Below are 16897 nucleotides of genomic sequence, written 5' to 3' on the forward strand. Positions count from 1 at the left end.
TTTCATAGTCTAGTGGGGTAAAGAAGGCAATTGGACGTTGTTGCCTTCCGGGTGCCAGGGTCCAGAATGTCACAGAGTGGTTGCATGATATTCTCAAGTGGAAGGGGGGAACAGTCAGAAGTTGTGCATTTCGGCACAAATGACATAGACAGGAAAAGGGCTGCGGTTCTGCAAAATAATGCAGGGAATTGGGCGAAGAGATTAAAAACAAGACCTCTAGTGATTTCTGGATGACTCCTGGTGCCATGTGCTAGTGGGAGGAGGAACGGGAAAATAGGACTGAGAAGTTAGTGCAGGGGGCAGGGATTCTGTTTCTTGGAACAATGGGATCTCTTCTAAGGCAGAGGTGACCTGTGTAAGAAATATGGGTTGTATCTGAACTGGTAGGGGGTTAGTACATTGACAGGCAGGTTGGTTAGTGCTGGAAAGGGTGGATTTATAGGTGGTAGGTGAGGCTGGAAGTTTGTATGGAAGGTGCTGAAAAAAAGTTCACTAGGCAGGAGCATGGCAGGAAGTGAGGAAGGCAAGGCAGCGCCTTTACCACCTCAGGCAATTGGGGAAATTCAGAGTGTCTCTACGGATCCGCCAGTGCTTCTACTCAGCGGCTGTGGAAAGCATCTTGTCTGGAAATATCACGATTTGGTTTGGGAACTGCTCTGCCCAGGGTACGAAGGCTCTGCAGAGAGTAGTGCATTCGGCCGAACGCACTATGGGAACTTCACTCGCCCCTTTGCAGGAACGATACATCAGAAGGTGCAACTCCAGAGCCAACAAGATCGTGGGCGACCTCTTCCACCCCAGCAGCGGACTGTTCCAGCTGCTACGGTCAGGCAAACGCTTCCGTAGCCATGCTGTGAGAACGGAGAGGATGCGAAGGAGTTTCTTCCCAGAGGCCATTAGGACTGTAAACTCCTATCTCTCCAGGGACTAACTTTACTGTACCATTTTACTGTTGTGTGGTGTCTTTTTAATATTGCTGTTTTTTTCCTTTTCTTCCCTCCCTCCCACAAATATGTGAATATTCTGTTTTTTGTTTGTTTGTTTTTTGCACAATTCGCGAGCATTGCCACTTTTCATTTTGCTGCACATCTCGTATGTGTATGTGACGAATAAACTTGACTTGACTTGACTTAAGGAAGGACAGTTGGATTGAATTTATTTTGATGTGAGAGGCTTGATGGGCAAGGCAAATGAACTCTCGGTGTGGAGAGATGTTAATGACTGGGATGTTGTAGCCATTGTAGAAACCTGGGTAAGAGAGGGACAGGATTGGCAACTTAATGTTCCAGGGTACAGGTGCTACAAGAGAGATAGAGATTGAGGTGGGAGTAAACGAGGAGGGGGTGGTGCTTTATTGATTAAAGTGAATGTCACAGCAATAGTCCAAGCTACTACCAATAGTAGATATTACTGATGGTTCACCCAGTGAGTCTATATAGGGAGGTGAGAAATAAAAAGGCGATGATCACCTTGTTGGGAGTGTACAATAGGCCCCCAAATAAACAATGAGAATTAGAAGAACAAATATACCAGGAGATTGGATCCAGCTGCAAAGCTACTAATACTATTAGTAGGGGATTTTAACTTTCCCAAAATAGTCTGGGACTGTCAAAGTGCCAAGGGCTTAGATGGGGTGCAATTTGTTAAATGTGTCGGGAAAGTTTCGTCAGGCAATATTTAGAGGGCCTTGCATGAGAGATGTGAAGCTTGATCTACTCTTAGGAATTTGGGAAGGACATGTGACTGAAGTGTCAGTGGATGAGGCCTTTGGAACCAGTGACCACTGTTCTAATAGTTTTTAAAATAGTTGTGGATAAAGACAGGGCAGACCCATAAGTTAAAATCCTAAAATGGGGCAAGGCCAACTTTGATGATAGGGCACAGGAATTTGCTAAAGTTGATTGGAATAAGTTATTTGCAGGCAAAGGAACATGTGGAAAGAGGGATGCTTTTCAGGGCATACGTGTTCCAGTTAGGGTGAAGGGCAAAGCAGGTGAGAGAAAGGAAGCTTGGGTGATGAGAGAAATTGAGGCTCTGATCAGGAAAAAGGTTGTATGGGACAGGTAAAAGCAGCTGGATCAAGCTGGAGGAGTTTTGGAAACCGAGGAGCATACTTGAGAAATAAACCAGGAGGACACAAAGAGGTGGGAGATGGCTATGGCAAATAATGTTAAGGAAAATCTTTAAAAAAATGTATGTACATTAAGTGAAATAGGGTAACTATAGAGAGAATAGTGCCTCACAGAAACCAAAGTAGTCCCTTCTGTGTGGAACTGCATGAGATGGGCAAGGTCCTCAATTAATGTCTCTTCTGTTTTTACCATGGAAAAGGACATGAAGACTGGGTAAATTGGGACAGTTTATGGAGATACATGGAGGACAGCCCATATTACAGTTGACAAGGTGAAGGATAAGGTATGTAAAGATAGATAAATCTGGGCCTGGTCAGATGTATCTGAGGACACTGGGAAGTGAGAGAAGCCAAGGCAGGGGCCCCAGCTGAGATATATGAATCATCATTAGATATGGGTGAGGTGCCAGAAGAATGGAGTGTGGCTAATGTTGTGCCTATATATAAAAGGACTGCAAGGGAAGGCTAGGGAACTATAGACCAATGAGCCCAACGTATGGTAGGTAAGTTACTGGAGAGTATTCTGAGGGTTAAGATGGTTGCATTTGGATGGATATGGGGTAATTGGGGTAGTCAGCATGGTATTGTATGTGGTAGATCCTGTCTTGTGAACCGGAGAAAGAAGTAACCAAAGAGGTTGACAAGGGCAAAGCTGTAGATGTTGTCCATTGGACGTCAGCAAGGGATTTGATAAGGTTCTGCATGGTAGATTACTCTGGAAGATTAGATTGCATATGAGATCCAGGGAGAGCATACTGACTGGATATAGAATTGGCTTCATGGATGGAAGCAGAGGGTGACAGTGGAAGGGTGTTTATCGAACTGGAAGCCTGTGACTTGTGGTGTTCCTCGGGCATCGGTGTTGGGCCCATTGCTGTTTGTGGTTTATAAGTTTTGGGATTAGTATAGACAGTGCATGATTAGTAAGTTTGCAGATGACACTAAAGTGGGTGGCATCGTAGTCAGCAAAGATGGTTTTCAAAAATTACAGCAGGATCTTGAAGTGCTGGGTAAGTGGGTGGTGGAATGATTGATGGAGTTTAATGCAGATCAATGCAAGGTTTTGCATTTTACAAAGTCAAACCAGGGCAGGACTTTCACAGTGAATGACAAGACACCGGAGAGTGTCCAAGAGCAGAGAGATCTAGGAGTGAAAACGCATAGTTCCCTGAAAATGGGATCATGGGTAGATGGGGTGGTCAATATATCTTTGCATGCATTGGCCTTCATCAGTTAAGGTATTGAGTAAAGACGTTGGGATGTTACGTTACAGTTGTACAAGATATTGGTGAAGCCACACTTGGGAGTATTGTGCTGTGTTTTGGTCACCCTGGTATGGGAAGGATTTGTAAAGCTGTAAAGAGTGCATAGAATATTTAAGAGGGTTTTGCCAGGAGTTGAGGGATGATCTTCTAGAGATGTATGAGATCATGAGGGGAATACATGGGTTGAATGCACAATCTGTTACCTAGATTAGGGGAATCGAGAAACCGGGTATAGGTTTAAGGTGAGAGGGGAAGGATTAAATGGGAATCTGAGGGACAACTTTTTCCACACAGGGCGGTAGGCATAAGGTACGAGCTGCAGGTAGTTGACGCAGGTACTATAATAAGACTTAAAATGCATTTGGACAGGTACATGGATAATACGGATTGGCAGGATATGTGCCAAAGGTGGCAGGTGAGACTAGTGTTGATGGGATATCTTGCTCAGCATGGGCAAATTGGGCAGAAGGACCTCTTTCCATGCTTTATGACTCTATAGCCAAGGTTATCCAGTTCTGGCATTGTCCTCTTAAATCTCCTATGTACCATTTTTAGTAATGTTGCATTCTCTCCATGATATATAACTAGAAAGGTACAGCGCTCTCTTGCTATCAAATACTTTATACTAATAGCTTGGTATAAGACATTCAGTGCTTTGGCTAATAAATGAAACAATTTTATGTGCTTTTGTAACCACCTTATCTGTCTCCCAGGGATCTTTGGCCATAAGATCTGTCTCTTTACATTCCTTAACGTCCTACCATTTATCACTTGCCATACTTGCTCACCCCAAATGAATCGCCTCTCATTTTCCCAGACTGAATTCCATTTATCACTTTTGTTTCTACCTGGCCAGTCAATTTTATTTCTCGCCTTCAATCTGCTGCATTTAAATTTAAACTGTTCATCTCTACCCCAGTGAGTACATTGGACTTAATCTACTGAACTGATGCTAAGGACTGTCTGTATTCTGCACTCTGTCTTCCCTTTTGCTCTATCTATTTTATTTGCATTTGATTTGATTGCATTTATGCATAGTATATCTGATCTGTTTGGATAGCAATAATAAACCTAAACCCAAAGTCATGAAAAATGAGCCAGTTACAGTGGAAGTACGGCAAGACATGAACTTTACATTATACTTTTCCTTAGTTAAAGCTTTTATCTATGATTGGTGAAAATGTGAACATTTCAGGTTTATATCTATATCTAATTAATTATTTTCCCTCAAAATATTATTTTAAAATAAATTACCAATTAATTATGTCACTGTAAAACCAACATTAAGATCATATGTGCATTTTAAGAAAAACTTGCCTTCTAGTACCATTTCTCATGCTTTACCTAAATTACAATTTAACAAAAAATGCTTATTCTCCAAAAATCACCCCAGGGGGATGAGCGATTCCACACACCGTTTCCCTTTCTCTGTCTGTCTTGATGTGCGTTTCCAAAGAGAAAAATTAATCGTTTAGAGACAAAAGAAAAGATAACCGGAAGAAACATTCAATGGAATTGGGCTGATGTTTTACCTCAGCACTCCTACTTAATGCTCCAATTCTGATGTCCTTGTATTCCCTTAATAACCAAAACATTATCAATCACTCTTGTATATTCTGCAATCTTTTTGGTAAAAATTGTGAGAGATTCATAATTCTCTGGGTGAGGGATTTTATTTTTCATTGCACTGAATGTCTGAACCTAGTTCTCCAAGACTCTGCCATAAAAGACACATGCCTTTATCTATTTAATCAATCTCCCTGATTGGTAATTCAACTTCCTTTCCTCTTTTTTATCCCTCTCTATCATGTCGGAAACATCCAAAGTCTGGAATGCTGAGCTGTCAACCCAGCCCGTCTCTCAACCAAATTTTGCAGCACCAAGTAAATTGGCAGCTGTCCACCCACTCCCCAGTGATGGCAGAGGTGTTGCCATCAATTTAACAGGGTTTTATTTATCTCTTATCCAAAGTACAGTTCCCCTCATGATGCGTTTCAAAACAGTTTGCAGTGCACAAATTAATCCACAGGCTCTATATTTTGTCTCCAGTTGGCGTATCTATCTTGAATGTATATGCAGGTTCAATTACTTGTAAGAATATTTAAAATTTCAGTCTAAATAACCTCGCATATTAAAAGTCACATCTTTATCATTGAATTGCTACATTGTTACGTAGTTGAAATTTGGTGTTGGTTTTGGAAGCAGAGCTTCTGAGGAAAATCAATAACTGCAACTTGACATGTTGACTTTGTGAAAAGGATTTGTAAATAGCTGAAGGCCCACGGGCATCAATCAAATTGTAAAGGCATAACAGGGAATTGGGAGAACTAGGATTTAAGTAATGAACTCGCAAATCTTGTCTGTCCTGTGGAGCCTTTGGGCCTGTATTTATCTGAAAGGTTCAGGGAAGCTGCTCAGCCCTTGTCACTTATTTAAGAGTCAGTACTCAGTTCACAATCTTTGAAAGGATTTGAACTCCTCTTGGACAACCTACATTCATAATGCTGACCAGTCTGATTTGCCTCTGCACATTCACATCAGCCTTCTTGGGCCCCCTTCGGTCATGGCTGACCATGGGTGTCTCCATGGTTGGAGGACGCCAGTGTGTGACTTTGTTTAATGTGGGGAGACTGGTGCACAGACAGCCACCACACGGCCCTTGACAGATCTGGGTCAGGATCCAGTGGCATGGACTCCAAGACGACCAGAGACCCTTTTCTGCTGCAGCCTTCATCCGCCTTCCCAGTCGTTGTGACGCTCCATTAAGGTCAGCCATCTTCCTCCGCCTGTTCCACTGTTGAGGTCTTGGTTGGATTGCTCTTTGCCAGAGTCCTCCCCCTTGACCTTACCGCCATGGGTGGCCCTACCAGGAGCATAGCTCCAGACAGCATCGCTCTCAGGATCTCAGGACCACCCAAGCTTCAATAGTTGTGATATAGGGGGGGTTTAAATTACCCAAATATTAACTGTGATTGCCATTAGTGTTAAAGTGTCAGAGGGGAATTTAAGAATTGAATTGAATTGAATTGAATCCTTTATTTGTCATTCAGACCTTTCGGTCTGAACGAAATGCTGTTGCCTGCAGCCATACATGTAATAATAACAACACACAATAAACACAAATTAACATCCACCACAGTGAGTTCACCAAACACCTCCTCACTGTGATGGAGGCAAAAGTCTTAGAGTTACTGTCTCTTCCCTCCTCTTCTCCCTCTGCGCCGAGGTGATACCCCACCGGGCGATGGTAAGTCAGTCCCGCGGTTCAAGCTCCGCGGCCCGGGGGTGGTCGAAGCTGCCGCCCTCCAGTCCAGCGGACGCAGCTGTTGCAACGGGTGCTCCGGAAAACAGGCACCAGCCAGTGACCTGCGAGCTCCCGACATTGTCCTCCACTGGCCCGCGGCCGAGCCCCGGATCCAGGTCGCCGCCGCCAGAACGCCGCCTCAGCCGCTGGAGCACCGTCTCCGCACCGCACCGGGCCACCCACACGGCAACGTCTCAGCCCCGCACCGGGCTGCCCCCACGGGAGCACCTTCCAGCCGGGAGCCGGTCCGCCCCCACGGGAGCACCTTCCAGCCGGTAGCCAGGCTGGGAGAGCTTTTTGATAAAGTATATTGGTAGACCAGTGAGGGAAGGAGCAGGACCCTCATGGGGAACGTAGCTGTTCAGGTGGAGGGAGTGTGGGAGCATTTTTGAGATAGTAACTGCATATTTTAAAATTATGGATAAGGATGGATCAGGAATAAAATTCAATTCAATTCAATTCAATTCAATTTATTGTCATTTGGACCCCTTGAGGTCCAAACGAAATGCCGTTTCTGCAGCCATACATTACAAACAAATAGATCCAAGACACAACATATTTTACATAAACATCCATCACATCGCTGTGATGGAAGGCCAAAAAAACTTTTCTCTCCACTGCACTCTCCGGGGGGGCGATGTCAGAGTCAAAGTCAAAGCCCCCGGCGGGCGATGGCGATTGTCCCGTGGTCATTTAAGCCACGCCGGGTGATGCAAGGTCGCACACCGGGTCTTGGTGTTAGAGCCCCCGGCATGCGCTCGCAAACTCCCGCGGCCATTCCAAGCCGCGCGGGGCGGTGATGTAGGCCCCGCTCCAGGAGCTCTTCAACCCCGCAACTCGGGCGGGAGAAGTCGCCGTTGCGGGAGCCCCGAAAAGAGGTCTCCCTCCAGGGACCCGCGGGCTCCCGGTGCCGTCCGCCAAACCCGCAGTTGCAGCCACCGAATCTCCGGGGGTCGGGCCGCAGCAGCGTCCACCACAGCTCCACCCGCTCTGGACTCGGCCAGCTCCGCGACGGTGAGGTGAGTGTCGGCACTGGAGCCCCCGGTCTTCATGTTGGAGGCCGCTCCTCGTTGCAGCCCCAACGACAACGGAGACCCGACAAAGAAAAGGTCGGGTCTCCCGTGCAGGGAGAGATTTAAAAGTTACCCCCAACCCCCCCACACCACCCCCCCACAAACATACCCCAACAAAAATAACAAAAACTACATTAAAACATAGACATAAAATAATAAAAACGCAGACGGACTGCAGAGGCCGCTGCAGAGGCCGCTGCAGACGAGAGTCGCGCCGCCTACCTGAATAAAAGCCTTGCATTGGGGAAGGCCAATTTAATTAGCATATGAGAGGACCCGGTAAGGGTAAATAGGGAGCATGTACCTGAAGGTAAATCTATAATTTGCACAGTGGGCAGCATTCAAAGATAAATTAATGGGAGTTTATGGGCAATATTGGCAATCTTCCAGTCATCTTGTATCTCTCACTTGTATCAAGCAGTGATTTAAAACCCTCTGCCAGAGCTCCAGCAATCTTTTCCCTTGCCTACAAGGGATGAGAAGCCAAGAATAAATCAGTTTATTTCCCTTCTCCTACTCACTCCATCTGTCCAATGCCCCACATTTCTTGCTGTGTGTGGCAACCCACCACTGTTTCCAACCAACCACCCACCTCCCTTATTTAGTTCCATATTTCACTTTTCCCATCAGATTTGATCATCTACAGCCCTTTGCTACCTCCATCTATCATCTCCCAGCCTCTGTCACTATTTCCATCCTTCCCTCCCCCACCCCGATGAAGAATCCTGATCCTAAACGTTGGTTGTCCATTTCCCTCCACAGTTGCAGCCTGACCCTTTGAGTTCCTCCTGCAGATTGTTAGATAGTGAAGGTACACAAAAATGCTGGAGAAACTCAGCGGGTGCAGCAGCATCTATGGTACGAAGGAAATAGGTAACGTTTCGGGCCGAAACCCTTCTTCAGACCTTGTTAGATAGTGAAGAGCTTTAATTATTCTATTAAAATTTGCAAAAATCTAGCAGAATTAGACAATAGGTACAGGAGTAGGCCATTTGGCCCTTTGAGCCAGCTCCGCCATTCACTGTGATCATGGCTGATCATCCACAATCAGTACCCCGTCCCCATATCCCTGACTCCACTATCTTTAAGAGCTCTATCTAACTCTCAAGAGAGTTAGATGCAGCTCTCAGAGAATTGGTCTCCAATGCCTTCTGAAGCAGAGAATTCCACAGATTCACAACTCTGGGTGAAAAAGTTTTTCCTCATCTCCATTCTAAATGACCTACCCCTTATTCTTAAACTGTGGCCCCTGGTTCTGGACTCCCCCAACATCGGGAACATGTTTCCTGCCTCTAGCATGTCCAATCCCTTAATAATCTTATGTTTCAATAAGATCTCCCCTCATCCTTCTAAATTCCAGTGTATACAAGCCCATCTTGTATATTTTCCATGGTGTATATTCTGGCCAACATTATTTTGGTAGAGACATTGCAGATTAGGTTTTTCCAGAATTAATCGCTCAATGTATAAAAAAAAGTCTTGACCCAAAACTTCACCTATCCATGTTCTCCAGAGATGCTGCCTGACCTGTTGAGTTACTTCAACACTTTGTGTCTTTTTGTGCATTCGCCATCATTTTGTTTCTTGATTAAATTAAAACTATTATTGGTGAAACATTTAACAGTCTTTCAACCAGGGTTGGGGAATCAAAAACCAGAGGAGTAGTTTAAAGGTGTGAAGGGCAAGATTTAATAGGAACCTGAGATGCAACTTTTTCACTCAAGATGGTGGGTATATGGAATGAGCTGCCAGAAGAGATACAATAACAACAATTAAAAGCCACTTGGACTGGTATATGGATAGGAAAGTTTTATGGGCGAAACAGAGACAAATGGGATTATTTGGGCTGAAGGATGTGTTTCCATGCTGTATGTATGGCTTTATGACTATTTTGTGAACCACATAACATTAACAGCACTTCTCAAGAACCTAGTAGGTACAAGCCCTTAGGACATACCAAGATTATGAATGGAGGCTTTTAAATGCAAATCTTCTTATAAACTGAACACATGAACAACCTTCCACATCTGAAGTTGCATTTGGTATTTGAATTGTTGGAAAACTTTATGTAATAAACATGAAAATTAATGTACTTCTATTACTATTTTTCTGGTGGATAGATAGAAGGCAGGCATTCATGACTAATTCATTAAGATTTGCCAAACAATATGTCATATTATTGAAATTGCTCAATACATGTCAGATTGTCAACTGGGAATTAAAGTTCTAACTTTAACAACATGATCAGAGGCACTCCCTTCTGGCAGTGGTGTTTAAGACGCCTAGACTAACACAAAATTGAGAAGAAATCGTTGCAACTTCTTGTTTAACTATTAGCTAATTAGTAAAGGGAATCCACTGCAGGGAAACCTGACTCCAGTCTCCAAATACAAAACATATCCTTACATGAGAGTAGCAGGCAGAAGAAACAATGTTTTGACAAAAAAAATGCCAGAAGAACTCGGCAAGGGAGGAAACATCTGTTTTTATTTCAGATTTCCAGCATCTGCAGTTTTTGTGATTTTCATTTACACTTGATTCAACATGCCTTTCTCCACAATCATGCTTAACATAATCTTTTCTGGGACGTGAATGCAGGAGGAAAAGCCATTCCTGATTCTCCTTGAAGAAGTGGCGATGAGCTGCTGTAGAGAACCACTTTGGTTGTATTTTTGCAATGTTGTTGGGTAGGGATTTGCAGAACTTGGACCCAGTAATATTGAAGGAATAGCAATGTAAAGTCCTTACCAACCAGGAAAAAGTGTGACCAAGAATGGAACGTGAAGGGGGTGCTACCTTCATCCTCGATGGTAAAACCTGCAGGTTTGAGCACACTACAACAATTCTGCAGCAGTGGTGGTTGGAATGCATCCTTGGGGCAGTGGATAGGCTACCAATCAAGGACGATACTATCCCTTAGATGACAATGTTTTTGGCGCTGCTCCCATTCAGATAAATGGAAATTATGTTAATACATTCCTGCCATGCCATGATAGAAATGCTGTTGGAATGGAGAATTCCTTCAGAATTCCTATCTAATGTGTGTCCCTTGCAGTCACGTTACTTTGCTGGATGGCCTAGTAATTTTTCTGGTTCATTGGTGACTGAAGGATATAAATAAAGATCTAATGAGATCATCACTGACAATGATCTCATTAGACTGTCAAGAGAAGTTCCTTAAATTCTCTTTTAATGATAAATATTAATTTCTGGGCATTTTTGTGCAACAATAATATGGCCCCTCGTTGACCCAATAATGACCGAGAGCTTACAATACATGAAGCATTCCTGGAAAATTCTTCTCCAGTCATCAGGTATTGAAAATTATCCTGGAAAATGACATTGGATCATCTGGTCGTAATCTGTCCGTTCACTTGCCGCGCACTTGCGTCTGGCCCAGGACTTTACCGAGGGGTTGCCAACAATCAGCTCGCATGGAGGAGGTGGGACTGGCATATGCTAACTGACTCGAGTACATTTTCAACGTTCACAAATATGAACAAGACAAATTACTCAACATTTAGTCCATTCTTACTTTTACACATTTGAAACAATAGAAAAATACGAAAAACATGCTACTTCTGAGGACCACATGAAATATTTTTGACTGCTTAAAAAGTTAAATTACTCTGGATATCTGTGTTCATTCTTTCTCCTAGTGAATGGTCAGTTGCAATTCCTCATACCAAGGTATTGGTTTATTGATATTATGTGTACCAAGATACAGTAAAAAGCTTTTGCTTTCATGCTATCCAGTCAAATAAATTAGATTAGATCAAACTATGCATGACTACAATCAAGCTGTACACTAATACAACAAGTAGTGCAAAAAGAAAAATACCAGAGTGCAGAGTAAATTGTTATAACGTTATGGTATTACATTTGTAGAGAAAAGTCGTTGGTCCACAATAAGGGAGGCTGGGATCAAACCCTAGCATCTGGGAGGACTGTTCAGTAGTCTGATAACAGCTGGGAAGAAGCTGTTCCTGAATCTGAATCCTGCTCCAAAGAGGTTGTTTTGTTCTATTGTGCGAGGCAACCTAAAAAGCCCCTTTTGCCTCTATTATTGCTTTGAGATTTCTGTCTAGTCAAGCTCAGTTGACACACTCTTCTGCCTATATCATAAGGGATCAATGTCCGTGCCTGTCTTGGAGAATTGGCTGATCAAGAACTGCTCCATTGTTTGAGTCTGTTCTTTCAGTGAATCTTAAAACATCCCAATAGTTGATGTTCCCCCCAATATTTTAATTCCTCAATTGATATCGCCACAACCTATTAATTGGTCACTATCACATTGCTGTTTCAAAATAGATTGCCTCCACGTTTATGACAGTCCAACTGCAAATAAAAATCATGGTCTTGATCGTCTGTAAAGCTCTTCGGGATGCCCTCATAATGTAAATTCAATTTATTTCACGTTGGTATGAACCCGATTCTGGACTTTCTTTTTATTTAGAGCCTCATGAATTCTCAAGGTGCTTCAATACACTTTAAAATGAATGTACCCCAATAGTTGGTCAGCAGTATTGTGTGTGCAGATGTAGCAGCTAGTTTGTTCAATGTAATAGCCCACAGGCATTCAATTCTTGAAATGCCAAGTTATCCTAAATCTCAAGGGAACAGCTAAGAAGAGAGTTACTAATCAGGTGACCCTTCTTGAGTGTGCCCAACACAAAAAAACTTCCTTCTCTTCCTGAAATACTGCAGTGGGAAAACTCCAAATGGGAGTACCGAGGAGAGTTGATAGAGCAACTGCCACACAGCTCCAGGGACTTATGGGGCTGTCTTTGCAGAGTTTGCAAGTTCTCTGACCACATCCTCAAGAAATGGTGTTAGGCTGCTGTAAATTACCTATTGTGTCGGTTAATGGCAAAAAGAGTCAATGACAAGTTGATGGGCAAGTTGCAGGAGAACAGGGAAATAAGGAGTGGGGGAATGGGATTGCTCACCTCGGAACTGACATGGGCCCAAGGGCAGAATGGCCTCCTTATGTTATAACATAAATATTTAATAGATGGAGATAGACATTCCTGATGGGCACTCGCGTTGTGCCAAGGAAAACTGAAAATTCAGTTAATTGATTCATTTAAAAGGGTAAATGGAATTGAAAGGGAAGAATGGGTCAAGAGCTGGGAGATTTAAAAAAATGTTAAAACTCAATTTCTAGACGAGGTATCAGCAAGTGCAGGTCTACTGGGGAGAAATAGCTTCCTTCTGCACTGCAGCTTCTACAGATAAGAGTTGCAATAATTGACACTTGATCTGAAAAATCTGCATTTTAAACCGTAAATAGATGTGCACTTGTGCTCCCACACACGAGCAAGACTCGATTACAGCGGTCACTGAAATTGCTCTGTGCTGACCTCTGTGCATCTCACCACAATATGGGATCAGATTACAGAGGTCAGGCCACAGTGTATAAATACAATCCACATAAAAGATTTAGATAATGTCATTTCCAGCTGTCAAATGCAATAACCACATTGATGGCAATAAAAAGTGATTTGTTTTATTGCCTTTTGCGAATTTGGTAATAGGATACATGCAACGGATTTTCAAACTCTCCTTTACTCTCAGCTGCTTGTCCTTTATTAGATGTTCTCTAACTGCAGCCACTGATGCCTGATGATGTACTTTGTCATAACCAATTCCTCCTGCCAATAAATATTGAATTCAGTAACTTATCTCTACTTACACTGAATAACCTTTATTTGGTACACACAAGAAACTGCAGATGCTGGAATCTTGGGCAAAACACAAAGTGCTGGAGGAACTCAGCAGGTCAGGCAGCATCTGTAGAGAGAATGGATAGACAACGTTTTGGCTTGGGACTCTTCTTCAGACTGAAGATCATAAGGGTTATGCCAGGTTCTTCCCCATAGTTATCAATCTGAAGAAGGGACCAGACCCGAAACATCGTCTGTTTAATGTGCGGTAAAGTTTTTTTTACACAGAGTGGTGGGGGCCTGGAATACATTGCCAGGGTTGGAGATGGTGGCAGATATGATAGTGGCATTTAAGAGACTTTTGAATATGCACAAGGAAGTGTAGGGAATGGAGAGATATGGATCAGGTACTGGCAGAAGAAATCAGTTTGACTTGGCATTATATTCGGCATAAACATTGTGTGTGGAAGGGCACCTTCCTTAGCTTTATTGTTCCATGTCTTTTGAACTCTCGTCCTCGGGCAAAAGAACCTTTGAATCTTTTTAAGGCAGATGCAGACTGATTCTTGAAAAGCAGGCAAAAGATTTCTCTGCATTGACGATCTTGTGGAGATGACAATGATCAAATCAGCCACAACGTTATTAAATAGCGAGGTTGGATTGAGGGTTGAGTGAACTGCGGCTTTTCAAATGTTTATTAAATTCATTTTAAAATTATTTATTGTGAATTTTAAATGACCTCCCCATTTCCCATCACATCAACTTTTCAACTATTTTGTGCAAGCAAGAGGGCTTAAATTAAAAATATATATTTTAAGTCCATTATTACATTAAATTACATTAAGTACATTATTTTAAAAGTATATTTTGTTCTCCTGGCGCACAGTTTATCGACCGACCACAGAATTAGAGCGGTAATTTAACTTGCCAATGGCAAGAATTTCCAGGCTCGAATCATTTTGCATGTTGATCCCCAATGTAACCAAACCACATGCCTGCTAACAGTGCAGACCAATTTCAGACCCTTCCTCAATGTAACCTTACACTTTACTTCTCCGCAGCATAGCTCAAATCCCAGATCCTCTCTCAACTGTACCTGAAATCCTGAAGCTCTTCTTAATGCTGGTTAACCACAGAGCTTTCCTCTATGCTGCTCAAATGGCAGACCCCCAACTCCATGTATCTCAATTTTCCTCAATGTACCTAACTCCCCAATATTATTTAATATACCGTGAACTCAAGACTCTTATGTAATGTACCCTGACACCACAAGACCCCTCCTCAGTGTTACCTAACCCAAAAGCCTCTTAATCAAGGTACCGTAACCTTGAATTCCTTGTCATTGTAACCCAAAACCCACACTGTCCATTATGTAATGCTACATGAAAGAATGAATAAATGAATGAATACTTTGTCACATTTGACAAGTCACATTGAAATTCTTTGCTTTGCATACCATATCCAAGGTATGCAAAGAGTCGCCACATAAAGGGGACCGACTAAATTACAAAGTATCCCATGCCAAGTCCTCCATTGTTCTCTAACTTCCCCCCTCCCCCCAACCCCCCCCCCCCCCCCCCCCTTCTCATAGACCTCTCTTTAATAAAAGCAAATCCAGATTCCTCCTCGGTGAAGCTTAACCCAATTCCAGGACTCCATCTCCCCCATCTCATCCTAAGAATTGCTCAACCTCTCACAAATGCTGTCTCTGGGGTCATGAGTAAGCAGATACCATCTTAGTTGGTAATTGTCCCATATGTCCAGCTGATCCTACAACAGCTGTTTATGCATAGCTCGGCAGCAGCCCTTCCTGCTGCAGCTGACCCTGTCGTGTCACAGGTCCTTCCTTTATCACTGATCCTCCCATTCCGGAGTGATCTCCTTCTTTTACAGTTGACCCTGCAGCAGCTACGTTCTGCCCAGTTGTTTCAGCACTGCCTCCTGCCCTTTGAATAGCCCGTTATTCCATCTGTGGACTAAAGCTCGTCGACAGGACCGTTGGACTTGACAGCTGAAACTTTCTGCACACTACAACTCCAGTCTTCTCTACAAGTCTGAGCGAACGATTGTGGTGAGTTTGTTTTCCTTCTGTTACGCATAGCAGTTTGTGGTAAAGATAATGGTATGTCAGTAACTTGTCCCGTTCTCATCAGTGAAAAGCCATTCAGAATAAGCACCAGAATTGTTTTTCCCCCTGATAGGGACGTGGGGCAAGAAAATCCATGATCAATACATGATTTTTAATGATAGGCACACAGCCAAACAGACTAGCACTCTGCGTTACGTTCTCTCTTATAAGACACACACACTGAGAATCGATCACTCACTAACACGGCCTCTCACTCTCTCCTAAGACATACACAATGCCACTCTTCCTTTGTCAGAGACACTTGTGGAATTGGTCAGGGTGCTACGAGCAGCCATGAACATACAATGCCACCCACACAATCACAGCACTGACAGTGGTAGTATTTATTCTTTCCCACTTCTGATGATATCCCAGGCAGGCTGACAGTAGTCAGAGTTACAATAATTGTACTGTCATGCACATTCTTATGCTCTTGTTCCAAGCACTGATGCACACTTCTTGTACAGGCAGCCATGCATAACAACAACATGACAACGTGTAGTTATGTAGCAGCTTTCATGTAGTAAAAAAATCTCCGACACTTTACTGGAACATTATCAAATAAAAAGGTGCCACTTAAGAGTGACAGTGAATGATCAGCCCCTGGGGGGTATTGTAGAGCAGAGGGATCTTGGCGTACAGTTACACACTTCCCTGAAAAGTGGTGTCACAGGTAGAGAGAAAGCCTAGAAAGTAACGGCTTTTGGTACATTAGCCTTCATCAGTCAGGGTACTGAGTATAGAAGTCGGGACATAGAACACAGAATAGTATAGCACAAGAACAATGTCTGCTGAACATGGTGATAAAACAATTCGTATCTGTGCAAAATCGATATCCCTCCATTCCCTGCATATCTGTATGCTTATCCAAAAGCCTCTTAAATGCCACTGTCATATCTGCCATGACCACCAACCCTGGCAGAAAGTTCCAGACACTCACCACCCTCTTGAAAAAATAAATAAATAAAAGATATTAAAAAAAGTTGCCCTGCACATCTCCTTTACACTTTGCCTCTCTCAGTTTAAAGCTATACCTTCTAGGATTTTATTTTTCCATCCTGGAAAAATAATTCTGACTGGCCTATCTATGCCTCAAATAATTTTATATACTTCTATCATGTCTCCCCACATCCACCTACGCCCAACCTCTCCCTGGAACCTTCTAATGCTAGCAACATTCTGATAAAGCTTCTCTGCACCTTTCCAAAGCCTCCACATTCTTCCTGTAATGGGGTGACCAGAACTGCACACAACATTCTAAATGTGGCCTAACCAAAGTTCTATAAAGCTGCATCATGACATCCTGAATCTTATCTCAACCTATGAGAGC

General features: G+C 43.1%; 1 protein-coding gene across 1 annotated transcript in view; it reads left to right on the forward strand.

Annotated features, from left to right (window-relative positions):
• The first annotated feature begins 15329 nt into the window (after window positions 1–15329).
• ctnna3 (catenin alpha 3) overlaps window positions 15330–16897 on the forward strand; it is a 1079953-nt gene continuing 1078385 nt past the window's right edge. The window contains exon 1 of the mRNA XM_033034268.1: window positions 15330–15510. The gene's annotated coding sequence lies outside the window, so the exon portion shown is untranslated. The remainder of the gene's footprint in view (window positions 15511–16897) is intronic.

This window comes from Amblyraja radiata, chromosome 15 (assembly GCF_010909765.2).
Source record: "Amblyraja radiata isolate CabotCenter1 chromosome 15, sAmbRad1.1.pri, whole genome shotgun sequence".
Classification (NCBI taxonomy): Eukaryota; Metazoa; Chordata; class Chondrichthyes; order Rajiformes; family Rajidae; genus Amblyraja; species Amblyraja radiata.